Source organism: Maylandia zebra, linkage group LG18, assembly GCF_041146795.1.
Source record: "Maylandia zebra isolate NMK-2024a linkage group LG18, Mzebra_GT3a, whole genome shotgun sequence".
NCBI lineage: Eukaryota > Metazoa > Chordata > Actinopteri > Cichliformes > Cichlidae > Maylandia > Maylandia zebra.
Genome location: NC_135184.1, coordinates 6,698,748 through 6,725,431, shown reverse-complemented (window position 1 = coordinate 6,725,431; position 26,684 = coordinate 6,698,748). Strand labels below are relative to the sequence as shown.

At 39.3% G+C, this 26,684-nt stretch overlaps 1 non-coding gene across 1 annotated transcript; it reads left to right on the top strand.

Moving 5' to 3' along the window:
• Positions 1-4,624: 4,624 nt before the first annotated feature.
• Positions 4,625-4,711, top strand: trnay-gua (transfer RNA tyrosine (anticodon GUA)). Its single transcript is given in 2 exon segments — positions 4,625-4,661; positions 4,676-4,711. It is a non-coding gene; the product is annotated as a tRNA-Tyr (tRNA).
• The last annotated feature ends 21,973 nt before the right edge of the window (positions 4,712-26,684 follow it).

Here is a 26,684-nt window from a genome sequence, read left to right as displayed (position 1 = left end):
GTGGGAGATGTTGTCCATCAGGGATGACAGCTTAGCCGCCGTTCTCCTGTCACTCACCACCTCCACTGGGTCCAGAGGGCATCCTAGAACAGAGCTGGCCCTTCGGATCACCCTGTTCAGTCTCTTCCTGTCCCCAGCAGAGATGCTGCCGCCCCAGCAGACCACACCATAAAAGATAGCAGAAGCCACCACAGAGTCATAGAAGGTCTTCAGGAGTGGCCCCTCCACCCCAAACGACCTGAGTCTCCGCAGCAGGTACAGCCTGCTCTGCCCTTTCCTGTAGAGGGCGTCTGAGTTATGAGTCCAGTCCAGTCTGTTGTTCAGATGAACACCAAGGTACCTGTAGCTGTCCACAGCCTCAATGTCCATACCCTGGATGTTCAGTGGTTGCAGTGGAGAATGCTTGTGCCTGCGGAAGTCTACCACCAGCTCCTTGGTTTTACTGGCGTTGATCTGGAGGTAGTTCTGCTGGCACCAGTCCACAAAGTCTTGAGTCAGTCCTCTGTACTCCTTGTCGTCCCCATCAGTGATGAGGCCGACTATTGCAGAGTCATCAGAGAACTTCTGCAGGAAGCACTGGGTGGAATTGTGGGAGAAGTCTGCAGTGTAGATGGTGAAGAGGAACGGAGCCAGAACCGTTCCCTGTGGGGCCCCCGTACTGCAGACGACCCTGTCCGACACACAGCCCTGAGTCCTCACATACTGTGGTCGGTCGGTGAGGTAGTCCAGGATCCAGGTAGTGAGGTGATGGTCCACTCCAGAGTTCACCAGCTTGTCCTTCAGAACCGAGGGAAGAATGGTGTTGAAGGCACTGGAGAAATCAAAGAACATGATTCTCACAGTGCTTCCAGCGGTCTCCAGGTGAGCGAGGGAACGATGTAGGAGGTGAATGACGGCATCATCCGCTCCAATGCCAGGCTGGTAGGCAAACTGAAGTGGGTCCAGTGATGAGCTTGTTAGGCGCCGAAGCTGAGCCAGGACCAACCGCTCCAGGGTCTTCATCAGGTGGGATGTCAGAGCCACCGGCCTGTAGCTGTTGAGGTCCTTGGGGCGTGAAGTCTTTGGCACTGGTACAACACAGGAGGTTTTCCAGAGCTGTGGGACTCTTCCCAACCTCAGGCTCAGGTTGAAGAGGTGCTCCATCACCCCACACAGTTGGTCCGCGCAGGACCTGACGACCCTCGAGCTGATGCCATCTGGGCCCGCTGCCTTCTTGCCATTAATCCTCCTCAGTTCCCTCCTAACCTGGGTGGTTGAGAGAGACAGGCTGGAGCCTTGTGTTGAGTGTGTATTGGATGCTGTTGTTGGGGGTGGGGAGGAGTGAGCAGGGTGAATAGAGGAGGTGTGAAGAGATGTAAAACTGTGTGATCTGGAATGCAAGTGTTTGAGAACATAAACATATAACTGAACTGCTGCCATTCACTCTACAGCAAACCAATGGAAGCCCACACCATCTGTCAAACCTATGAGAAAAAAAAAATCATATGTTAGTGTGCACATGAAGCATGTAAAAACATCCTCTGTGCAAGAAGGGATGAACCTGTTTACAGCATTCACGAATGACCACTTACTTTATATGGACATTTGTTGTCTACACATGCAAACACAAACTTAGATACTTTTTAAAAAAAGTATGTGTATATAATAGAAAAAAAATCACCCACAAAACACCATCATTGATGTAAATGCTTTCAGTTATTCTACAAAACTATATCTTTGAAACATTCTCAAGAATTTGGGAAATGCTACATTAATCTAGCATTTCTGGAACTGAAGGCTCTGAGATGAATCATTATCAGCCATCTGACCTCACAAAGTGTTCTTGACTCCCGCACAAACAAATCCTCCCTGCTTATTGTTTGGAGACAGGATGGAGACATGAACTCTGTATCTGTAGCTGTGATCAACAAGAGTTTAAGGTTCTGGACTTGAAGCCTAAAGTAGACATTTGACTCCTTCACTCAAATCACAGCTTTAGTGCATGGATAAGCTAGGCATCAGTGTTTTGTTGTTTTTCTTCAGACGCTCTGGTTTAATTTGCATTTTACAGGTGGATGCAATAATAAATGTGTGCAATTTTACTGTTTTTATGAGTAATAAGTAGTTTCACCACTACACATGTACCTTTTAACTACATAATCTTAAAGTAGCAGTTGTCTCACATTTTCTATCCTATAAATAGTCGAGAACAACCTCCAGTTGCAGTGCATCAAAACTGACTATGCAGAAATGACACAGTCGGTGTTGGGATTTCTACTCAAAAAAGTAATGTATTACACGTAACTTATCATTTTCTTAAAAGTAATGCAATATGTTACTTAATTGCTCACTGGAGAAAGTCATTTGTTGCACAGCTCAGTACATTACTTTCTTGATACTATGTAAAATGACCTGAAATGCATTGTCACATAACTACCAGTTAACAATATAATCCTGTTGGCTGCAATTCTACACACTAACGTAAAGGTGTAAAGACAAAGCAAACCAGTAAACCAGTAAAACAAATCAGATGCAAACCATGACAAAGAGACTTCGAAGTGATTGATTGTTCAACAGGCAGACCGGCACAGTTACCTGTTGAAGCACATGTTGTGGCTGCTTGTCCAGGGTCGGCATGCACTTAGCTTTAACCTCATTCTGGGTTCTGTAATGAGATTACACCCATCACTGCTAACAGTCCATTTTTTCTTAATTTTAGAGTGAAAATGCTTGTGTTCAAGAACTTTTTTATTCTACAGAGTATTTATGTTTTGAGTACGTAACCTAAGGAAGCCAATATAATCTGTAGTATGAGCCAGCATTGCACTACAAAGAAGGTGACGTACCATAACCTCAGGGTCATGAACATTAGAGAGAAAATTTTACACGTTTAGCTGATACTGTCAGATGTAACTTAATGAGAACAGCAGGTACAGATTTGTTATTTTTGCTGAAGGATACATGACAGACTGTTGCTAATGGAAACATTGTCTAAGGGGCACAGGGAACTGATCATTGTTTTGTTATGGTAGCAGGACTGGTCACAGTCTGCTTTACGTAAGATAGATAAAATATCCAAATTCTGACATTTTTCCTTTAGTTTTGCACACAGATGATGTTTGAAATGCAAAATATAGACATTGCTTTACCAGAAGGTCCATTTGATTTGTAATCTTCTTATCAGTGTTTGGGGCTTTGTTAATGAGACAAAACGATGACTTCTAATCACAGTGTAACTGGTCCCTTACATATAATACAGAAAGACAGAGAGAAAAGCCCATTTGACAGCTCACTTGGTAGAGTTGAGGACTCTAGTGGGTGATGCTGAAATCCTTAGGTTGCTGGTTCAAAGGAGGATTTTCTTATGCTTGGATGAAAAGCTTAACGTGATGCTTATTCTTGGGTCTTATATGCACGTTATAGTTTCAACATCTGTGATTGTGCTTGGGTCTAAGTCATGTAAAGTTGGTCACAAGAATGTGAACTTCATGGTCAACATTGGCAGAACGGTGCTCACAAATTATCACAGGATCACTCTGAGACTCAGCCCCTGTCTGCATACAGATACTTTGCAAAATAAGCTTGTTTTGTTGTGTGTTTTGGCCTTTTGAGCACACATAAATGTTGTTTTAGATCAATGAAAGTAGAGCTTTTGAAAAACCTCAAGGTCAAGATTTTCAGAAACTCAATTTCTGCATTTATGGAGACAAAGAAAACAGATTTTGTCTCACGCCTTCAGAGGTGTTTGCCTTTGTCTTCTTTTTTGATGTAAGGCTGGCTGTGTGTGCAAGTGCTTGTTGTTGTTTTTTGCATTTTCATGTGGATGTAGATATTTTTCAAAATCATTGTGGAAAAATCCTCAGAATACCCTTGTGTAGATGTTAGCATTTCCAGAATCTTAGTAAAAACACTGTGTGAGTAAGAACTCAAAGTTTTCTTTCATCCAAAGTTTAGAAGTTACCAGAGTTCAAAATGTCCAGTGCTGAAACCGTCCAACTTTAGCCTGTACAGGGTAGCGTGCAGGTGGCGTATGGTACACAGTAAGATTAAGAAAAGTGACATGAAGATGAGATGTTTTGTCCTTTGAAAGCCTTAAAGCATTGTCATGTTTATTAGGGAAGCACTGTGTCTAACATTTTGGCTTAGAAACAATTTAACTTTGGCAATAAGTGAGAAATCGTACATTCTTTAAGTCATAGTTAAGAACTTACGAGAATCAAAATGTACCAGCACAGGGTACTTCTTGTAGTAGCTGTAGGGTACTCATTGACACTAACCAAACTTTTCAAAACCTTTGATGTCTTTCTATTAGTGTCTGGTGCTTTTGTCCATTCAATCACTTTGGCGGTAAATGTCTAGTGCTGAAGTTCTCCAACTTTACACAGTACTGAGTGTGTAGTTGGTGCGTGGTACACAGTAATGCTAACAATGTTTCTGCTCCCTTTATGTCAGTATTTCTTATTTTTTTAATTTGTTTTTTTTAAATGAGACGCAGCTATTCCATGTGATCACAATGTGAGTGGTCAGTTGAAATAATGCCTCTGGATCAACACAATGTTTTAGCAGGTACACCCACAACCGATAAGTGAGGGCATGTTCTGTCAGCACATTGACTATAAAGCACAGTGAGCCATGCAGACACGACCCTTCGATAGCTCAGTTGGTAGAGCGGAGGACTGTAGTGACATGAACAGAAATCCTTAGGTCGCTGGTTCAATTCCGGCTCGAAGGAGTGTATTATGTTGTTTGGGTGAATGTACTAAATGTGCAGCATTAGTAGTAATAGATACATGTGTGAACTTTCTTGGGTCCAGGTGATGTATACTTCCTTAACACAGGATTGCTGTGACACTCTGTGCCTTTCCACACTTAAACAGATACTTTGCTAAATAGTAGGCTTTTTGTGTCATTTAATTCTTTTTACTTTAATTTGTGTGTTTTGGCCTTTTGAACACACATAGGTTTTGTTTTAGATCACTGAAAATAGACCTTTTGAAAAAACTCCTTTAATTTATTAAATACAAACATTTTCCAAATTTATTATTATTTTAAGTGAGACAAAGCTACAGCATGTGAATACAATCCAGTAAGTTATTTGCATCGTAGAGCAAAAAGAGGTAAACAATGAGCAAGTGTATAATCTGTCCGCATTGGCTACACAACACAACCCTTTGAGCAGAAGACTGTAGCAGAATTTGTTAGGTTGCTGGTTCAATTTCATCTGATAGGCATATGTTATTTTGTTTGGGTGATAATATTCATATTCATTTTTGCCACTGAGGCCTTGAGGGGTAATACATGTGTTATAACAGAGTAGTTGAGTTGTTTCTTACTTTCTGTTGTTCCTTTGATTTTGTAAATGTTGAGTAAGTGTTGCATTCAGAATTCCTTCAGCTAAACGTTTTACTAAACTTTCCTGTTAGCCCTGCCTTTATTATTATGAATTTTATGCTAAATATTAGTTGTATCCACTAAATTCTTGTGAGGTGTTTCACAGTGCAGAAGAGAAGGTACATGTCTGTCTGAGTTTCTGCTTGCCTACCTGGATGACTGCCTGCCTACTTGTATCTGTCAGCATGCCTGTCTGTCAGTTATGTTGTCATAATTAATGAGAAATAAATGTTTTCAAGTCTGGAATTGAAGGCTTAAACTTTCACAATAGATACCTGTCAGTGTTGGAAATGTTTTACATTACATTTAAAGCTAGTTAGCTGACACTTATGCTGAGTGATGTTTGCTGGATACGAGTGTGTGATAATATATGATACAGTGAGTAAAATCCACCCCTGTTTGTAGAATAAATACAAATAGTAAAACACATCGAGGCATTTTCATTTCTGTGACGATAGAAAGATGATTAAATAGGTCTAAAATGCATGTATTTACAGCAATGTCACAAAGAGCCAGTCATCAAATGTTTAAACAGGCATTCAGTTCAACACATGTGCTCTACATCTGAGAGAAAAGAAACGGCACAATTTCTAATCTGCTTTTTGTTACAGCGTTTAGCTGTTCATTACATGTTCATTATACTGCATGTGTATGAGTGGGCCTTCGCCCATGGGGAGGCTCAGTGGTTGCATTAAGCCTGAGGTAAAAAGGAGTGTCTGGGCAGGTTAACATCTCTGAGCGCCAGTGTCAGCCAGCTGTCTGCTGCTATCATGCTGCCAAAAATATGACTCTCTAGCCCTGGCATCTAGCAACCTGGCAAGAAAAAATCTGTCTCAAAACACTCCACACAGAGTCCACATGCTAACATGCTATGTGAACGCTGTTCTGAAAATGCAGAATAAACACCAAATGACTCACTTTTCCATTACAGTGTCAGCTTGGTGATGAACTGTCTGATTCAAGAATTAGTCTGTGCAAAAGGAAATACAGACATTTGTTACTGATCCCAAACATAAATTGTCATCATTACATATCCGGATTTTTGTGTGCAGTGATACACTGTCACCAAAGCTTATGATGACTACACTGCCTCGACTGTTTCAGTCTGCTGACAGAGCCACCTTTTGTGGTAAGTGGGTTTAAACCAATTACCTTCCTCCCATGCCTTCATCCTTCTGTCCTGCCAACATGCTGTTTTGTTTTTGCACATGTCCATTAAAGGGCAGAAGTTGCCATGTGTGCGTAATGTCAAATAGTTTTTGAAAAAGAGTTCTCTTCCACAGCAAACTAATCTAAATCCTCAGTAGATGTTTGGTCTCCAGTCTAATTAGTGCAGCCCACGTGGACTGATATGCAAGCTGTCAATCAATGCCCTCACTGGATACGCCCCCTGGTTATTAGAGCAACAAATGTAGCATTCTTTTTAACCATTTTACAATTTTAAAGACTCATTTTGGCCTAACAAAATGTGCTGGTTTGCACATTCACCTCACAAAATCCCTGGTTTGAGAGCAGGAGGAGGCACAAATCTCTTTGGGTTGTGTCTGAAAGGGCATCTGGTTTAAAAATCTGCAGAACGTTTATTCAAAATGCATCTTTTTATACATTTATAGCCTCAGTTAAAAAACCTGGCGATCATTTAAAATTAAAGTAGCCAATAACAAATATTCAACAGTATCCCCAGTCATCAACCAAATTCACAGATAATATTAATCTTGCTAACAATTTATTGCAAGAACCCACATATGCACATAATGCAAATTCCGTAACTCAAACAAATGTAGATGCACAGAACCAGACGGTTATCAAAAACGGAAATTCCTGTCTTCTCATGAAGTTTTGTCCTATATAAATAAGAATACTGAAAACACCATATAATTTCAAATATTATAAGTTGTTGGTAAACGATTAAATTGCCCGTGGAACCTATTAATCATATGTGATGAAAAGTCACTCTGCACAGCTGGAGACAGACTGCGTACAGGCACCAGAGATTTAAGGGAATTTGGATAAATTTAAGGGTATGAAAGGGACTGACAGATCCCAACAGACGCACACAGACGCAAGCTCTAAAAATATCAGACACATAGATGTGGTTTGACTTTCGTGGAAGTTGGTAATTCTCATCTTAGTAAACACAAGAGACTACAATATAAAATCTGTATCTTAATTATGAGTCTGCTAGTTAGATATACAGTTAACAAATTTTTCAAAGCAACACAGGAAAATTTTGTTGTAGCTGTCTGTGTGACATGGGAAGAGAGGTTTCAAACACTTCAATTTTCCCATGTTTATAAATCTCTCATGGCAACCTCCACCTTCTGTCAGCAAGAGTTTTTTCTTTGAAAGGTTATGCAATCCTTTGCACTTTATTCAAATAAAAGTCAGTGAAATGTCAGTTTTGGAGGTTTTTAAACACTGAAATCTTTCACTGCTGTTACATTTGCTGCCTTATGTTTTGCTTAAAGAAAATCACGTGCTTGAACTCAAACCTATTTGCCAAATTACTACAGTTCAGAATAACAACTTCTATGTGTGTGGCAGGTCTGAATAATTACATGTCTTTTTGCCAACACTTTAAAGATAAACAGTGATGTAATTTCCCTACCTGAACAGGTTCTATTTGTGCAAATTATGGTTCAGAACTGACTGTGCAGCCTGTCTTCTGCTGTAATTCTTGTAATATGTTTTATTTAGCTATGAATTTTATTTTTAAGATTTTAAAAATCTGAATCTAAATCTCTTTGAAGCTGGACCTATGGTGCATATGTGACAATGTAACAATGATGAGCATTTAAATAGTTCAAGGTTGATCGAATCATAATTTCCTGTGGATCCTGAGACAAACTATGCCCATGGAAGAGATTTTTTCCCTTCTCAGCTGTGATGTTGTGTGGTCTTCCTTTGGGGTCACCTGGTGAGTTAAAGCACCTGAGGCAGAATAAAACTTGACTTGTGGGTGTAAAGACAGTTTCGTGTCTCATATATTCCTAGGAGAGATGTGCTATCTCAAGCACATTTGTAATGGAAGAAAACCATTTTGTCTCATACCAGACAATTCTGAGTGCACTTATAGTGTCTCATTTTTAAAAAAAATATTTTAATTTATAAATTATTCTAAAACCAGACGTAACTCTGGAAAACCTTAAACATGCTTCCAGCCAAAACTCACTTCATGACCACCCAGCTACAGAAACAAAATCCACCACATTACAAAACCACGCCAGTCACAGAATGCCATTTACCTGTCAAAAACCAACCGCATCTTTTACTACAGCAGCATTAATAAATCGTTTTGAGAAAGGTACTGTGTGAGTGTGTGTGTGTAAATCAAATTCAATTACAGTAAACGGCTCTGGCAAGAAAAGATGGAAACACAAAGAGAGTAGATGGCAAAGAAAAACAGAATGGGATGTGAAAATGAAAATAAGAAGAAGGGATGAAATCTGGGCTGCAATGGCAAAGAGAGAAAGAGATAAAAAAGAGAGACGCAGCCAATTGTAGATTTGAGCTTCTATATTTGTCCCTCTGTGTTACTCTGCGATGGACTGTCCACGGGGTACCTCGCCAATTGCCCTGTGTTAGCTGGAATTGGTTCTACCCCCTGCAATCAAATGGATGAATAGCAAGAAGGGAGGCATCAATAATAGAAAAGTGACAGTGGGGTGAAGAAAGAAGAACAACTGAAGAGGAAAAAGAAAAATTATGAAAACTGGAAACAAGAAAGTGGAGAAAGTCAAAAGTGCTTGCTCATAGGGGGTCATATGATTGTTGGGTTTTTCCTCTGTATCTATTATTGTACGATCTACTGTACAATATAAAGCACCGACTGCTGTTGTGATTTGGCGCTATATAAATAAAATTGAATTGAATTGAAGAGAAGGGGTAATACGCTGCTGAAAAGGTAAAACCAAAGGTCAGGGAGAGCTAATCAGGACAGCTAGCCCCCTGCTTTGAGCCTTGCTCCATGGGGTTGATGGGAAATCCCACTGATAAGCTACTGACCTTGAACTACCAGGGGAGAGGAATAATATGAGACAAAAAAGTATAGATAGGGATTGGTGAAGGTAAGATGGAAAAGTCATGAATCATAACTTTGATAGCGTTAATAAAAAAAACAGAATAAAAACTGATTATATCAAATTTGCTGACAGTGAAACAACAAGAAGAGGGAGATAATGTAGAAATGGGTGAAGTAGGAGAAGGAAGGGGATCAGATGAAGACAGAAGTGAACTTAATCCAAAGATATTCAACACAATGCATGTTATGGGACATACATATATTGTTAATGTGCGAGCACTTCATGAGCACTGCAGGCTTACTTGTTGTTCCTAGAGTATTTAAAAGTAGAATGTGAGGCAGAGCCTACAGTTTCCAGGCCCCTCTTCTGTGGAACCAGCTTCCAGTTTGCATTCGGGAGACAGACACTTTTTCTACTTTTAAGATTAGGCTTAAAACTTTCCTTTTTGCTAAATCTTACAGTTAGGGCTGGACCAGGTGACCTTGAATCCTCCCTTAGTTATGCTGCAATAGGTGTAGACTGCTGGTGGATTCCCATCATGCATTGAGTATTTCCTTTTCTCACTCACTATGTGTTACTAGACCTCTCTGCATTGAATCACATTGGTCATTAATCTCTGGCTCTCTTCCACAGCATGTCTTTTACACTGTCTTCCTTTTCCCACACCAACTGGTCACGGCAGATTGCCCCGCCCCTCCCTGAGCCTGGTTCTGCTGGAGGTTTCTTCCTGTTAAAAGGGAGTTTTTTTCCCCCACTGTCGCCAAAGTGCTTGCTCATAGGGGGTCATATGATTGTTGGGTTTTTTTCTCTGTATGTATTATTGTAGGCTCTACCTTACAATACAAAGTGCCTTGAGGCGACTGCTGTTGTGGTTTGGCGCTAAATAAATAAAATTTAAAGTGCATTAAAATTGAATTAATGCACTTGTCATGGAAATATGACTTCTGTATAATTAATGTAATATAGTGTATAATTCAAGCTAACCTCAGCGCAGATATCAAGATGCAGAGAACAATAAAAAGATCCTGAAGCTGTCTTCAGCTTGTAGTTGTTTTTGTAAGGTGAAAATAATACTTTGCAAAGTCAACACCTGAAAATTCAGTTATGGTTTTTGTTGCACGTCCACCACAGTAGTTACAGCACAATTTAATATAATTTCAGGAAACTGTGGTTTCTCATACCTGGAGGGAAAAAAAGTAAAGGAAAAATTAACTCACACTTTAAGCCAATAAACATTTATTTCTTAATGTTTTCTCAGCCTACAAAGAAGCAACAGTCAGAAAGGGTTGCATGACGAAAAAAAACAAAAAAACAAGCCCACCAAATGACAGGCAATTGCTCATCACGAGGGAGAGAGAGTGGGTGGGTGTTTGGAGCCTCTCCCAGCTGTCAGAGGGCACTAGGTGAGGTGCACCCCGAGTCCATCAGAGATGTCAACACACAGAACCATTCACGCTCACATGAACCATGTGAGGAAGGTGGAATATCTGGCCAGGGTACAGGGAAAACTCCAACTCCAGCCATTAGAGTAAAACTCAGTGCCCTCTTGCTGTGAGGCGACAGTGCTAATCACTGAAGACTCTTGCTCATGTGACCCCAGTGACAGTGGCCAAGTATGCAAGGAGTGTGTGTTTGTGTGGGATCTGATACGATGAACGACTGACTAACATGAATATATCAAGTCAAATTAATTCAAATTTAATTTAATTAATTCCTTACAAAATGCACTAAAATGTTACTAAAAGAGAATCATTTTGATGCCACTATAAAAGATTCAAATCTACCATCATAATTCATTATATTATTTTTTCTTTACAGCATTAAAAGCTGATATTTCAGAATCACGCATGAGAAAGATCAACGCATTAAGTTGCAAATAAAAACACTAAAAAAATATTCTCAGTTCTAGTCATTTCTTGATATTTAGTAATTTATGTGGCAAAATGTGTTTGAATAATCAGCACTAATAATGGTAACTTCTGAGCATGGTTGGAAAACATGCACTCACATTACATAATTTATCGAGTCCCATGGAAAAATTTCGGATTTATTTATGATGAATAAATTAATGAGTTGTTCACTGTTTAGTTTTACTCACACGACCTAAGGGAGAACAGGGTTGCACAGCGATATGACTGACAAAGACAAAGTGTTAAAACCCACATTGCAAAATTGGTATGGCCCAGATCTGGCCCACACAATGCGCTTTCACATGGCCCACATACGGCAAAGAATGACGTTATTCTTTGCGGTACGTGGGCCATGTGTAAGTTGTGTGCAGCCATGGGCCAGCTATAGACACATTGCTGGCAGGGTTCATACGGGTGCTTGAAAACCTTGAAAATGCTTGAATTTTAATGTTGTCTTTTCAAGGTTTTTTTTTGCTAGCTATCAAACTCGCTGGAGAAATGATTGAAATGCACTGAGTGTGATGCAGTATGGCAGCGCTATTATGGAATATGCTGTGAACTTAGCTAACATTCCTTAGCAGTAATATGAGTTAATTTACTCAAGTGAAAGCTTTAAACATTAGCCTGATACATAACTAGCCATCTTAAGGCTTTCTGATTAACCCTCTGGGGTCGACAGACCCAGAGTCTCCATTTCAAAAAAGAAAAAACACTCCTTCCCTATTGCTGGAAAAATGTACCATGTCGACCAATCAAAAAATGATATGGCAACATGTGGCATTTGGTTGTTTGGGATGAGGGGGAAGTTTTAGGAGTGAACAGCGAAAGAGAGAGAAAGAGAGAGAGAGAGAGTTTTGATACATGAGAGATTTGTGATGTTTACCGTGTTTGGAGTCTCAAGTTAGTGTGTTGTCTAGTGTAGTTAGTGTGTAGTGTAGTCATCGTTTTGTTTTGTGTGTCAGTTCCACTAGTGAATGTCACAGTTGCTGTAAAAAAGCCACCAAAGGCAGATGTAAATGCTGTCTCCACATGGAAAACAGGAGTGACACACCTGCTGTCAGAGCTGCAGGATTTATCCCTGTGCTGTTCTCCTCTGTCTTATAGTGGACACAAACTATTTTTGGAGTTGCATAAATAATTTGTGTGCCTTCTTATTTGATGCAGAACACTTGATTGTTCTGTAAATAGTTTTAAATGGTTATATAAAAAGCATCTGAGCCTTGGCTGCATTTTTAGGTAAATAGTACCATATTAAATTTTGTCTGAATTTAGATAAATTGTGCTGATACAGTATGTCAAAATGAGAAAATAACAGATTGGCAAGATAAACAGTTTTTAAAGGTGAAATATAGAGGCCAAATCAAAAGTAGTCAAAAACAGTCAATTATACCCTGGACACCAGAGGGTTAAAGGCTAAAAGCAAAGTTGTCACCAAGTGCTGTTTATATTTTGGTTCATTGGGTCTTCCAACTAAAATAGGAAAATATGAACATAAATAGTGCCATCATTGCCAGACCTGGCCCACATCTGGTTGACGTACACTCTGCCATGACACCAATCAGTCAGAAGTGCCAGTTTGTTGCTGGATCCGGGCCAGACCTGTTTTATATGAGCCTGGGCCACATAAACCAAACCACAAATGGGCCAGATGTGGCATACCATCACATAAACAGTGCCATCTACGCCAGGCCTGGCCCATATCTGGATGACATACCACTTACCATGCCAGAAGTCAGCCAGGAGTGCCGGCTTGACACCAGATCCGGGCCAGACCTGTCAGCTGTCACCTGGTCTTTAAATGATGACATGATGAATCCTGCTAAACTACTCTGCGTTTAATAAAGGTTTTTGTTTTTTTTTAAACACGTTTTAATGCTTTGCCCCTAAAAACAGTCAGTGATCACTGTCGGCCTCTCTCGGCTTTTATTGTCGCCAATCATTTTAAACCTTAGATGTAACTACAGCCCAGCCCATGCAGCAGTATATTAATGTCTAGCTGTACGTCTTAATTTGTTTCAGAAATCTCTCAGTCAGAACATGGTATATCATATTTAGATGGAAGCTAGCAAGCTAACTCCCTGCTAACTTCTAACTCCGTTAAATTTCAAAAATTCGGTTTTCATGGATGCCTGGATGTTAAACTTAATAGTTACACCTGGTAGAGCAGCCACACGGATCATTTTATTACAGATGAAAGAATTTAGACAGTGTTTTAAACTCTCAGTGATGCCGCAGTGACTTAGGGACCTGCAGCACAGTTTGGACCCAGACACAGCTAATGACGTCAGACTTAACTACCGGACAGTATGGATGGATGTGTCTGCTCCAAGCAGCTGATTGTTGTTGATTCAGCAAACTCTTTTTGTGTTTTTGCAATGGTGCAACCTGTGCACATTTAAACTCATAAATATTCCTAAATATATAATCTGAATTTACATTCACATAATAAATTCTTAAAAAAAAAGCATCTTACATAATATTTCTGGACACCCTTTTCCTAACCGTATGCCATCTATTTCTTCTGCACACACCCTTTGGTCACCATACACATTAAATAGTTTACTAAACTAAACAAATGCAAGTTTAAAATGTGCATCAGCAAAACAGGTTTTACAACTTCACGTTTCCTTGCTTCTTTTGTGAACTTGTAAATATGTTTGGCCCAGGGCTGAATAGCTTCTTTCATGAGACGGATGCTAAATTGAATTGTGAAGTTTTCCATCTTAAGGCTACGCTGGCTCTGGCGTGGTTAATTCAATGTCTTTGTCTGAATATGAATAATTCAGACTGCCTCAGAATTGGAGCAAGCACAACATAAAAAAAATGTTTTTACAGCTTTTTGTTACAAATTTCATGAAGTAATCAGTTTTCTACCACCTCAAACATACATAATCTAATGAGTCTCAGAAACACAAGTATATGTTTGTGACAACCTTTACCTCACACAGACTGTGTGTGTGTGTGTGTGTGTGTGTGTGTGTGTGTGTGTGTGTGTGTGTGTGTGTGTGTGTGTGTATATATTGTGCTGCCTGACTAATTGTGCTCTTTGTTTGTGCTGAAAACAGCTGCAACAAATGCAGCTTAGAGGGATTATTAGTCCACTGTTGATTAGGGCAGAAAAGTACATTTTAAAGAAGACAGATAAGGTGATTTCATGTGGTGAAGCTGGAGCAATCAGCACTTGTCAGATGTGACCAGCCTCATCACCACATCAATAAATATTTCCAAGTGAACACATTTTAACCTCAGTTTGTACCTCTGTTGTGTAAAAGCTGCTCATGTCTCACAGATACACAAGCTGCCATTTTTACATATGGATGGTTGCAAAGACTTAAAGATCACATTTACACTGGGTAACCATTTTTTCAGTGTGCAAGACTAATATTGTGATTGTGCCTGTATCATAGGTTTGTCAATTTTACAGCTTTTGCTAAGCTTTTATTTAAATCCGTATTCTGCTGCATGCTAGTTTAGCTCATGTGGTTGAAATGTCATTGCCTGGGTTCAAGTCTGACCTGTACCTTTTGGCTGTGCATCTTTCCCTGCTTTCCTGTCAAATCTCCACTATCAAAGGCAACAATGACAAAAAATAATCGTAAAAAAAATCTATAATCCTTTTGGAAGGTGTAATAGCACTTGCCCACACACCCCAGAATACCTGCTGTTGACCACCGTTAAGTTACATATAAGCATGTTTGGAATAAATATGTAAAACCAATAGAAAAAAGAAATACAGTAACATAACATACATAATGTAGAGACCTGTATGCCTTACATTCACTCATGTAGAGTAGAAACATAAACATAATGCGTTCACATTCTATCACTGATAGCTTTTGCATCACTGATATCATTCACAGGCAATATTCACATTTTATTAGTAAGGTACACAGTCTTGTTCTGGCCTGTTCAAGAAGATTATTAGGAGGGTTTGGTTGGGGACACATTCTCCTCAGAGAGAGCTGATGTTTTTCATCCCTGCTAAACCACATCTGTTTCTGTCAGCCTCTCACTGTCTTCTTCACTGTACCATAATTTCTCTCTCTCATACACACTTCAGCGAGCGAGTCCACATGTGGTTAAGTGTCCCTCTTTTTTCCTCATCATGTTGGAGAAGTGGAGCTGAGCCCTCGGGGCACTGCTGTCTAATGAGCCACTGACTGCTTTGCGTTTGTCCTGTCAGAACAGAGAAACGACCTCGCTGCTGCCGCTAAAGCCATGCTATCTCTGTGGGGAGGCTAGCAGGAGCTGCAGCATCTTTAAAAGGATTTAAAGCAGCTGAGCGTGAAATCCCAGTCTCTAGTGGTGGATATCCTTATTTAAACAGATGTTAAAATCACATCCACCTGGAAGTCTGGATGTATGAACACCTGAGGGCCTATCTTTCTGTCTGCTTATGTTTGCTTACTCTGACTGAAAAGTCATATGTAGCCTAAAGAGACACACAATGCGTCTTTCCATGGATTCCTAAATGTATGCCATGTGTATCAGTGCCATGTCATATTTCCTAAAGATTTCCAAAATAAATATAACCTCAGGTCTCTTGTACTCTCACACAAACCCCTGCACTTTTTAAGATGAAAACAACTCTTCAAAAATCAATTAGAAGAGAAAGAAATTTCAAACACTTATTTCAAGGAGATTGATTTAAAAAAAATCTTGGCAACAAATCCCTTTGCCTTGCTTTTTTTATTCAAGTGAAATCAAAACCCAGCAGTTCAAGAATACTACATACCCACAGATAACCATACCCTTTAAATAAACTGATCTAATCTCATTTATTGCCTTAACAGAAGCAAAACTTGTGATTTTTATCCTGACCGATTAATTTCCTTTCAGTCTGTCTGAAGCCGGTCGATTGTAGCTTCCATTACTTTTAGTCACTACTGAGGGATGCAGTGTTCATAAGATAAACAGACCTTACAAGAAGTGACCTGTATTGTGGATTTGGTTATATTCAGTTCATTTTGATGGACTGAAAACAACAAGCTGCTTGTTAGAGATCTTGCAAAACAGTACAGTTTTTGGAACTGCATTAATAAAATCAGTGTTTTCATTAGTTGGTCAAGTTCATCTGCATATTGAACATATTGTACTGTTTTAAAATGGTGTATTCAGTAAGTGATAACTAGACAATGTCCTAATATATTCTTCATTTTCTGCACCCTACCTGAAGGGTAGGTTGTCCATCCATTGTCAGCCTTGCAGAATCGTACACTGAAACATATACCAAATGAAAAATGTAAAATACAATCACAAGAATGCATGCTGATAAAGACCTGGAGTGTGCAGGAAGTCTGCTGCAGCAGTCAAAATGAAGCAAAAGGCGAGAGGGAAGCCGTGACACAGACATCAGTGTGTTGCTGTCAGCGCTCTGCAGCGTGTCGGCTCAGTGCTGAGGGAGAGCGAAACCCCGCTGAGAGGAAAGTCCACCAAAGGGCTCATCGCACAAATGTGACTGTGTATGTGTGTGTCTGTGAGCGATAGAAGAAGCGACAGCATTGCTACAGCACAGCTCTTCATGATGTACTCCTACACACACCTTTGTTCTGTTATCACATGCAATACCGTATTTACAGAAGGCTCATAGACATGCACATGGAAATGTTTTTAAAATAAAACTTTTTCCTGTACATTTGGCATTTTTGCCTTTTGTGCACAAGAAGGCAATGTTAGGTCACTGCACACATAGCTTTTGGAAAATGTTTTTGCAACCTGGAAATAGACGTTTTGACCCGTGATATCAGAGTGTCAGTAGTCCTGACTGGTCGTGATGGCTGTGTTAATGTTTCACTATTTTTAAGTTGTCAGATGCAGTGACAAAAAGAAAAAAACCCAACAAATTTACATAACATGCAAAATATATGTGAAACATTACCCTAAGTAGTACATAAAAGACAATTTTTTTCTAGGTTGTCTGCGGTGTGCTGTGCGTCTGTTGTACCATATTTTCATTGCTGATCAAATAGAGTTGTTCAGGTAGGTGTCTGTCTAGTTGCTGATAGACTTTGCTCATTGTGTTATGCTATTAAATTAACACTGTCTATTAATGCCGGCAGGACTGATAACGCTTGCTGTCTTGGTTCCAATATCAGTGCATTGTTTTATTATTAGCCACAGCCGCTGCCTGCTACAATAATGATAATTTAACAAGTGGCTAATGTGACCATTGGGTAATTGCTAATAGCTAAACAGCTAAAGTTATATCTGCACTGGCCAGCTGAACATGTATCATAACTGTTTAACAGATCAGTGTTGTTGAAACAGGATCTTTATTGATCTCTTGAAATTCCCCATAAAATGGCAGTGTTCAACGTCAGTAACTGTTCATGTGTTTGAATCCTAGTGAGGGAAGTGTGTGCCTGCCTGCCTGCCTGTCTGCAATAGCGTTGTGTGAAGTTGTGTTAGCTGGAGACAAAGCCAGCACTGTTGGTATCTTTGAGAAATTCAGACTGAACCTTTTTAGACTGATATTTAGTTAAATTAAATTTTCAATTTTTTAATTCAATTTGATTTATACAGCACCAAATCAAAACAGCAGTTGCCTGAAGATGCTTTATACTGTATGGTAAAGACCCTACAATTATACAAAGAAAACAGAGAAAACCCCAGCAATCATGACACCTTTGGAGCAAGTGCTTTGGCGACAGTAGGAAGGAAAAACTCCCTGTTAACAGGAAGAAACCTCCAGCAGGACCAGGAAGGGGCGCCTATCTGCCGCGAACAGTTGGATTAGTTAAATAAAATACTGAAATAAAAATCAGTCAGTATAAATTAGTTAATCTCACCAAGATTGTACATGAACACTGCCTTTTTGATTTACAGTGTCACATCGCAAAAGCATAAGTAAAAATTAAATATATGATCATTTTTTTCATCTAGGTAACATCTCAGAAAGGTGTAGTTGGATTTTGAAGACATTCAAAAGGCCAAACGAGAATATTTATTGTGTTCTGTCATATTTTAGAATTTTTGCAAGTGTGCTTTTAAACTAGCTTTTGTAACAGTAGCTAGTTAGTTGACAGGCCAGCAGTATCTAAAACCCCAAACTCCTGCAGTGTCGGCAGCCAAATTGCTGGTGACAGGTGAAAAGCTGGTCATCATAGGAAGTTGGAGTTCTGATATTAGTTCTGATAATTAAATTTTTTTTTTTTAAATTTCCTGTTCACTTATGTTGCTTTTTCCTACTACTGGCTTTCCTTCTACTTTGTCTTTGCAGTGTCCTTTCTGCTTTCCGATGTCTTCAAGGTTAAATGCATGCACTTATCGGAGTTTTGAACAGTAACACAGCATTACATAATCTACTTCACCATATTAATCTTTCCATTTGTCTTATCTTGGAATCAGAATTTCAGCTTCGATGGTGCTACTGCTTCGCTGATGCAATTTAGATTATTCCCCCAGGTTGAGGAATGGTGTTTCAGCAGGTTAAGGCACAAACTGTACATCACCATACCTGCAAAACTGTAGATTTGAATCAAGTTATTCCTCATCCACTCTTTTCTTCCATATCTATCTTCCTTCATTTGCGATTCTTCTTCCCTCTTTGTCCATCCTACATCTCATGACCTTCAGTCTCTGTCATGCCATGTTTCCTGATGTTCCACAAATAAAGGAAAATGCTGCTAAATATCTACATACAGCGGCATCATTCACCATACAAGGCTGAGATCTCCAAATCCTCCTAGTGGAGGAAAGTAACTTTTTATCTCTGATCAGCTTGTTTTGTTTTACTTTCAACTCTTAATGAGCATTTTTATCTCTGCATTACCTATATTCACCACTATCTGTTATAAATCAGCCATGAGAGGAGGCGGAAGAAGAGGCAGAGGAGACTTAAGTAACCCACATTTATCTCTGTGTGGTGCCGCACTGAATTCGTTTCCATAAACGAATGAGAAAATGACAAAGACTTTTGGGTTAATTAGGGACTCGACCCCTTGGAGAACAGGCTACACAGTTTATCTCCTGCTACAACAAGCGTGTGGCTAACAGCCATTTAATACGCCACTTATTTACATTTAGAGTGAATCTTATGGCCCCAACAACCCTTGACAGGAACCTTAAGACTCACAGTTGAAAAGAAACAAATGCGTATAAGTGGCAGCTTTTTAAAAAGTAATTAACCCATTTGTTGGAATGTCACGGTTCTTGAGTTTTTTTTTTTTTTTTTTTTTCTTACACTGAGCGAAGGTTTGATTAGACATGGCGTTGGTTTGTTATCCACTTAGGAATATCTGTCCAATTCATCTCGCCACCGTGTCCGGAGGCAAATTCTCATTTCTTGTACTAGATTGGTGAGTGTGAAATCAGAAAGTTAACGTCAAATTGCAACAAAAGAGAAATGTGTTTAACTTGGCTTTTCCTATTTAGAAATTAGCCAAATCAGGTTTTGGTATCTCTCTGGTTTGCTAATCAAATTGTCCCTGCGTGACACTCCATTTTGATGTTGGAAGTCGTTGGGTTTGTGCTTAAGTGCTTTCTGATACATGTTCTTTATACACGATGCACTCATGCTCCTGCCCTGTTTCCTGTAAATGCAGTCCCTCCCCTTAATACCCGATAAACATATGGTTTGCACAACACAGAGAAATAGTGACCGAATTCTCTAAACTTGCTACTTTCAGTCTCAAAGGACCATCTATTTCTTTCTTTAAACCATCAGATAGGAATCATTTTCCTATTTGCTGACATGAATAGAAACTTAAATCAGAAGGATTTTTGAGATGAGTATTTGCAAAATATGTTATAACTATTCTTTCCAAAATTCCTGCTGTGTATAGCTCTTGCCCTATATATAATATATACTTTCTTATATGTAATATAAACTCTTCTCTTAAATATAATATAGATTATATATAATCCATGCTATGTACTGAATTATATATACTCAAGTATCTTTGTTTAAACCTTAAAAATTAGCAGCAAAATGCATTCAAATTGTAAATATACACTTTAATGTTGTATACACAGACACACACAGACATGCCCGCATGGTGCTGATTTGTCATGAGGAACCTCTTGGATTCAAGGACACTTAAGCGTGTTAAGGGACACAGGGTCAAACTGCTAACCTTGCAATTACTGGACAAACCTCCCTACCACAGTCTGTTTCTGCCCTTTTAACAACTTTGCACACACCACAGGTTTCTCAAAAAGAAAAAACAAACCAAACTGGGAGCTGAGACTCGAACTTAGGTGGAAAACCTCGTCTAACCCGGTGTCATGAAATGGTATTTAAAACAACACGCCAGTTTCCGTATAGGCCATGCTTGGCTTCTACTGAGTTTGTCTTTGTTAATGAAATCTGCTAAATGTCTCATTTAACAAATTTAAAAAAAAAACAAGTAAATGGGAGCTAAATGATCAAAGATAAATTTATGTTGCACTACTTGGAATGAGATGTATTTAACAAATTGAAAACTCTGACTATGCTGCACTGGGACTGGAAGCACTGCTATCCTCTCTTGCCCTTCTTTCCTGTCTTTGTGCAAAAGCTTTTTGCCCAAGCATGCATGTGTTGTTTTGCCAACTGAAATGGGGGAAATGGATAAAAAAAAAAAAACCTGAAAAAATATACACCTCTGCAGCCGTCTACTCTGTTTTACTCACATGTGCTGCAGCATACACCGTCAGCTCACTACAGCACAGCTGTGCACCACTGACGCAATCAGAGGTCTCGAGGAAGGGCTTAAATGTTGTGAGCAAAAGTATCCCACTTTGCTCCTAACACAAGCAAACCATTGTGGGTACGTTGAGTGCTAGAAACAGCTGGACCACACGGCGGGTATCTTGGACCCCAACCCTGTGGCGATGACAGGCTCAGCTTTGCCTGAAAGCTGTCTTATCCACAGTCTGCACATGATATCATGATGGATGAGGGCGCAGACAGGCTCGAGGGCTGTGCTGGCATGGAGTAACAACTTTTATACTTCTACTGGGTGGCACTTTACTATAGCCTTGTTCTAGAGTAAGTAATTTAGTTGTACTGTTAAAACCTCAACCATTTTTAATTTCAGGGTATAAAACAGAGCTCAGTGTGGGATCCCTCTTAGACTCATACAGTTAGTTCTAGCTCATCAAGTTCATCTTTCACATTATATTTTTCCTTTATGAAACTAATGTGTATCCATTAGTCATAGTTATGTAAGATCACAGTAGATTAAGTGAAAAAAAAAACTGATTAAGAAAATATATCATTATAAAAAAAAAAAATTACATTTAAAATTTTGCACCAATAGAAACAAAAGCAAATATTTTCGTCTTGTTAAAGGACTCTTTGGCCCTCATTTTGCACAATATATCTGTCTCAGTCACACAGATGTGAGGATTTGGGTGATGTATATGTCTGTCATCAACTGTGTATGTTCATTAGAGGATTATGACTGGACTTCTGCTTCTTGTGACCTTTGACCCTAGTTTTTCTTCACATATTATAGGACAGTGAGTGATGTTAAGGCTTTCTTTTGACATTTAAAGCATATGTTTAGTGTGCTTTGCAAAAAAATCAAACCCTTTATTTACCATTAGTGGTGAACATTTGAAGTCGTTTGTTTCTTTGTTCATTTTAAATTTGATACTTTTTTCAGTTTTCAGAGAATTTTGAAGGTTTACTAAAACACTCTTAATTTTATTGCAATTTAATTAAAATTTTATTTTGATTGCTGTTGTTGTAGCAATCAGTAAATTCTCACTTATTGATTGCAGCATGTTTAATTGGTCAAACAAGAAAGAAGGCAAACACATTGCATGCAAATACATGTTTTTTTTTTAATTCTAGCTCCACTGCAGTCTTCTAAGATGCAAATTTCCTGTCCTTCAATCTGGCTGACCACATGCATGGACACACTTGCAGGCTAACAATGAAGTGTACAAAATATATTCGCTAAAGCAATCACACAAACCTCAAGTTAATTTTCCAGGAGGTCCATGTGCTTATATTAAGCTTTAGATAGCAAAAGAAAAAAAAAATCATCTTCTGTCCCACTTGTATTAATCATAACATTCACAAAATGATGCAATACTTGCAGCTCCGAGTTGTAAGTCACATGAAACACCTGCCTGGTCTGGGTTGAAATATTTCTCAGTTTGAGTTTTTTTTCGGTCAAGCACTTGATACAAAATAATAATTTTCTCAAAGCAGGATGAATCTATAAGAGAGAAAAACACAAACTTTTCTTGATGAACATCTAAAATTCTGAAAAACGTGTCAACTGCCTAACTTTGGACTCACTTTGCTTAAGTCAAGGGCTGATTCATCTAAAAGAAGTGATGTTGAATTTTAAAATTAAGAGTCTGAGTCAAATTCCTTCCACCAGCTGATTGTAAAATAAGCAGCAAACAGATGAGCTAGGGCTGGGAATAAATCCTCTCATACCTCACAGTGCCTCCATAATGCTCTCTTTAGGTGTTATTAGGAATCTTAAAACATTTGGGACGTAGCCCACCCTGAAAGCTTCACATTTTTTAAACCCAGCAACTTCTTCATTTTTAGGTTTATTACAGTAAAATTTAATATGTAAACCATTGTGCCCTACCAAAGGTTTTCAGCTATGTTTGTAAAACAAACAAACCAAATCACATGAACCTGAATTGTCACTTAACTTATTTAGCAGCAGCAATAAAACAAAGACAAAAAATATTTAAAAAATTGAAAAAAACAAACAAACAAACAAAACCGAGAACTGCTACATTGTGGAAACAGTCACGCTGCATGCTAGATTGCATATAAATGCTTTGCTCAGTTGTAAGAGTTGGCCATTGTGTGGCCTTTGTGGCTCCCTTTAACTCTGACCTTTGACAAACTGTGTCAACTCTTTTTTTCCTTGTCTGAACTGGTGTCTCATCTCTCCTTTCATTTTCCTACTAAGAAAAAAAAAATAACACAGACAGCTATGCCTTGGAATTAGTCTTATTAGTTTATTTACTTGGCCTTGATCAAATTTTGCAGGCATTTTCACAAACCTGTGAGCGCATCTGCTACAAGAACCGTTGACATGTTGACTCACCTGTAGACTGTTGCATGCACCATCTTTAAAAAAATGTTATTTTAAAAGCTAACTATATCCACATCCTAACTACAAACAGATATACAAAAGGGAATGTAATGTGCTGCTTTTGTTTTTTTCTAATTTTGCTAATTTGAAGCCCTGGACAATCAGGTCTAATGACACAGAGCTGTCCAGCAGAGCTACAGGGAGTGTGCTTGACTTTTGACATACTGGACAAATCTGTCAGCTCTGCGAGTGCATGTGAATGTGTGTGTATTTATTTTTGTTGCTCTACACTCATTGCAGCTCTGTGCAACACTTCCTTGAGGTGACTTGTTACTTATGAAGTGTTGGTGCTATGAGGTCAGAGCCTCAGCAGGTCAAGCTCTTTTCTTTGTCTGTTACATCTGTTACTGTTCCCACGCCTTACACCTCAGCTCTTTCGACAAGTTGTCAAACCTCTGTACTTATAACTGCATAGTTTTTTGGTGTCACGGAAGGTAATCTGTATGACAAGGGAATATGTTTATTTTCTATTTTGCTGGGAGTGAGATGAGAAGATTGATATTATCCAAAAGTCAAGGTGTATTCAGCAGCGTGTTGGCTTGAAGCAATGGGAAACATGTCAACATTTACGCATGTCCGCTTTTCATGTAGTAGAAACAGCATTAAAGCACTTAGGGCGAATCAAATATGGATACAGGAGGGTGTCAAACAGTGTCAGGGCCGTTACTCAAAAAAGGAACATATTACACATCGTTCTTTTCTTAAATGTAATGCAGTCCGTGACGGAGAAAGTAATTCCTTACACTACTTTGAGATGGGAACTGATAAAAATTTTGCGATTCTGATTGTGGTTCTCATTGGCTCTACTTTTCGAGGGTCACCACCATCTCTAAGCAGCATATCAAAAACATTACATAAGTGCAAATTAATTTTAGAGGTATTACCACTCTTTGCTGTGATCAGTGTTGGGGTTATTACTCAGAAATGCATTGTATTAGACATTACACAGAACACTTAAGTAATGCAGTATGTTACTTAATTTACTAATTTACTTCCATGAAAAATTTGTTACACTACTTTCGCCTTTCTCTGTAAATGACCCAAAATGCACTCATAATCTCTATAATCTGATAGTCTCATAACTGCTAGTTAACATTATAAGCCTATAGGCTACAGCCCCACACAACCAACACAAATACCTATCCTATTAAAAACCAGCACAAAGAAACTTTAAAATGAATGCCACAGTACCACACTCTCATTCTTGCAGAAGTGCACAAAAAGAAACAAAATAAGGGTTTTTTTCCCCTCTATATGTCTTGGCCCTGGGGAGGGAAAAATGGAAGCACCTGTATAAACGATGCACAACAGACCCGACCACATATTCACGTTTTTCAGAATACTCTTTATTACTGGTTTCTGTGTCTTACAGATACGGCTGCAGCTTTTCAGCCGCCAGCCGAACACGCACCATCAACAACAAACATCAGCCCCCGACCGTCTGCATCGCCCAGCGGCGGGGACGTGTTGGCTGCCGCTTGTCCCACAGCGATAATCAATTTCGGCGGCCGGCCGCATGGTCAGGGGCGGCAATGGAGCCGGAGCGAAGGCCGCCCGCGGCGGCGGAGCAGTCGCAGCCATGATTTGAGGCTCCCAGGTAGCTTGACAGGGGGCCGGCATGCAGGACCCTTGCTCGCCCCGACGTCCGGCTCTGGCTGAGCAGGTACCTTGCGCCCCCGAACTCCGGCTCGGCTGTCCTCCTCTGGGGAACAGGAACAGATTCAGGCAGACGGAGAAACCGGCGAGGCGTGATTTCGGATGCCGCTCAGGTGTGTCCGCCTCCCCGGCAGCCGCGCGGCAGACCACGGCCTGCCATACCGTGTCATGCAGGAAATGGCATAATTCTAACTGTAATGTGACTAGGGGAGACCGGGGATAGTTGTAACGTGGGTCAGTTGTAACACTTCCAGTTTCTCCAATCAGGGCTAAGTTTCAAATGATGTGACTCATCCTGTGCATGCCCAATTCAGTTCTGCTATCACATGTGAAAAATCAGCACATTTTGTCAAACACAGACAATTTAACATGAAAAAAAGTAATTTGTATGCCAAAAAGTAAGTTTTTCTACTTTATTTCAATTTGTAATAGCATTATCTGCTTTGCAGTTAAACTCATCAAACTTAAATGATGTTATTTGAATGTCTATGGGGATATATTCTGTGTAGGTCTTTAGTGCTAATGTTTTAGCCGTTGGCTGTAATGTTGGCTAGTTCATGGCTATAGGAGTCTGGGTCAGTTGTAACAGCAACAGTCTGGGTTAGTTGTAACAATAATGCAGATGTTACAACTTACCACACTATTACTTTAACTTATATTAAACAAGTTGGGGCAACAACATCAGCAGAGAGAGGTTCACTGGTCGCTTTTGTATATGCGGTTAATGCCATTGGCAACACAATTCCTCCACTGTTTGTGTTCCCACACATACATTATGCAGACCTCTGTGTCAGAGATGGACCAGTAGGAAGTACTGGTAGTGGAAATAAGTCAGGATGGGTGCAAGAAACAGATTTCCTCATCTTTCTGAAGCACTCTGCAAACCACACCAAGCCATGATAAAAAGTAATGGAATTGCGATGCTGGTGAACAACTACATTTTTTCAGCTTCATTGTTATGTTCAAAATTGGTGCAAGAGTTGTAGGTTATAATGCCCACTGAGCCAATGAGGCCAAACTCAAGGAAGACCAACCAAAATTAATGAAATATTCAGTTGCAGAAAATTCCATAATTTGTCTTTTTTGGGGGGTTGGAATATGTTCAAAAGCTAGATTTCTGCATTCTGTCACACACACACAGCTACATAAATGGATGTAAGTGCATTCATGTGTTGAATAAACAAAGATTACATGTTAATGTTTTGTTAGTACCCTTATTTCATTGTGTTACATTTTACCCCAGGATATGTTACAACTAACCCAGACTAGGGGGTTAATTGTAACATTTCACTCTTTGTGTTTGAGACCATACCATGCAATGGGTAATTGTGCTGCAGAGAAAATAGCTGCACTATTTAATAGCAGAGACATGTAAATACTTTGCATTACATTTTGAATCCACTACCTTAAAAGAGCTTCAATTTACAGACAGAAATGTCAAAAATGTTACAACTATCCCCGGTCTCCCCTACTGAATTTTGTAGAGTAATACATAACTATGTTACTGAAAAATGTAATATGATTACAGTAATATATTATAGCCAACAATGTGCTTTATTGGGGCCCCTTGATGGGTATAATTTCTCATAATGTTTCAATGTTAAGTTTACCAGTGTGAATGGGCACATAACTGTCATCTTTTCCTAAACCGTACCCAACCTAAACTAACC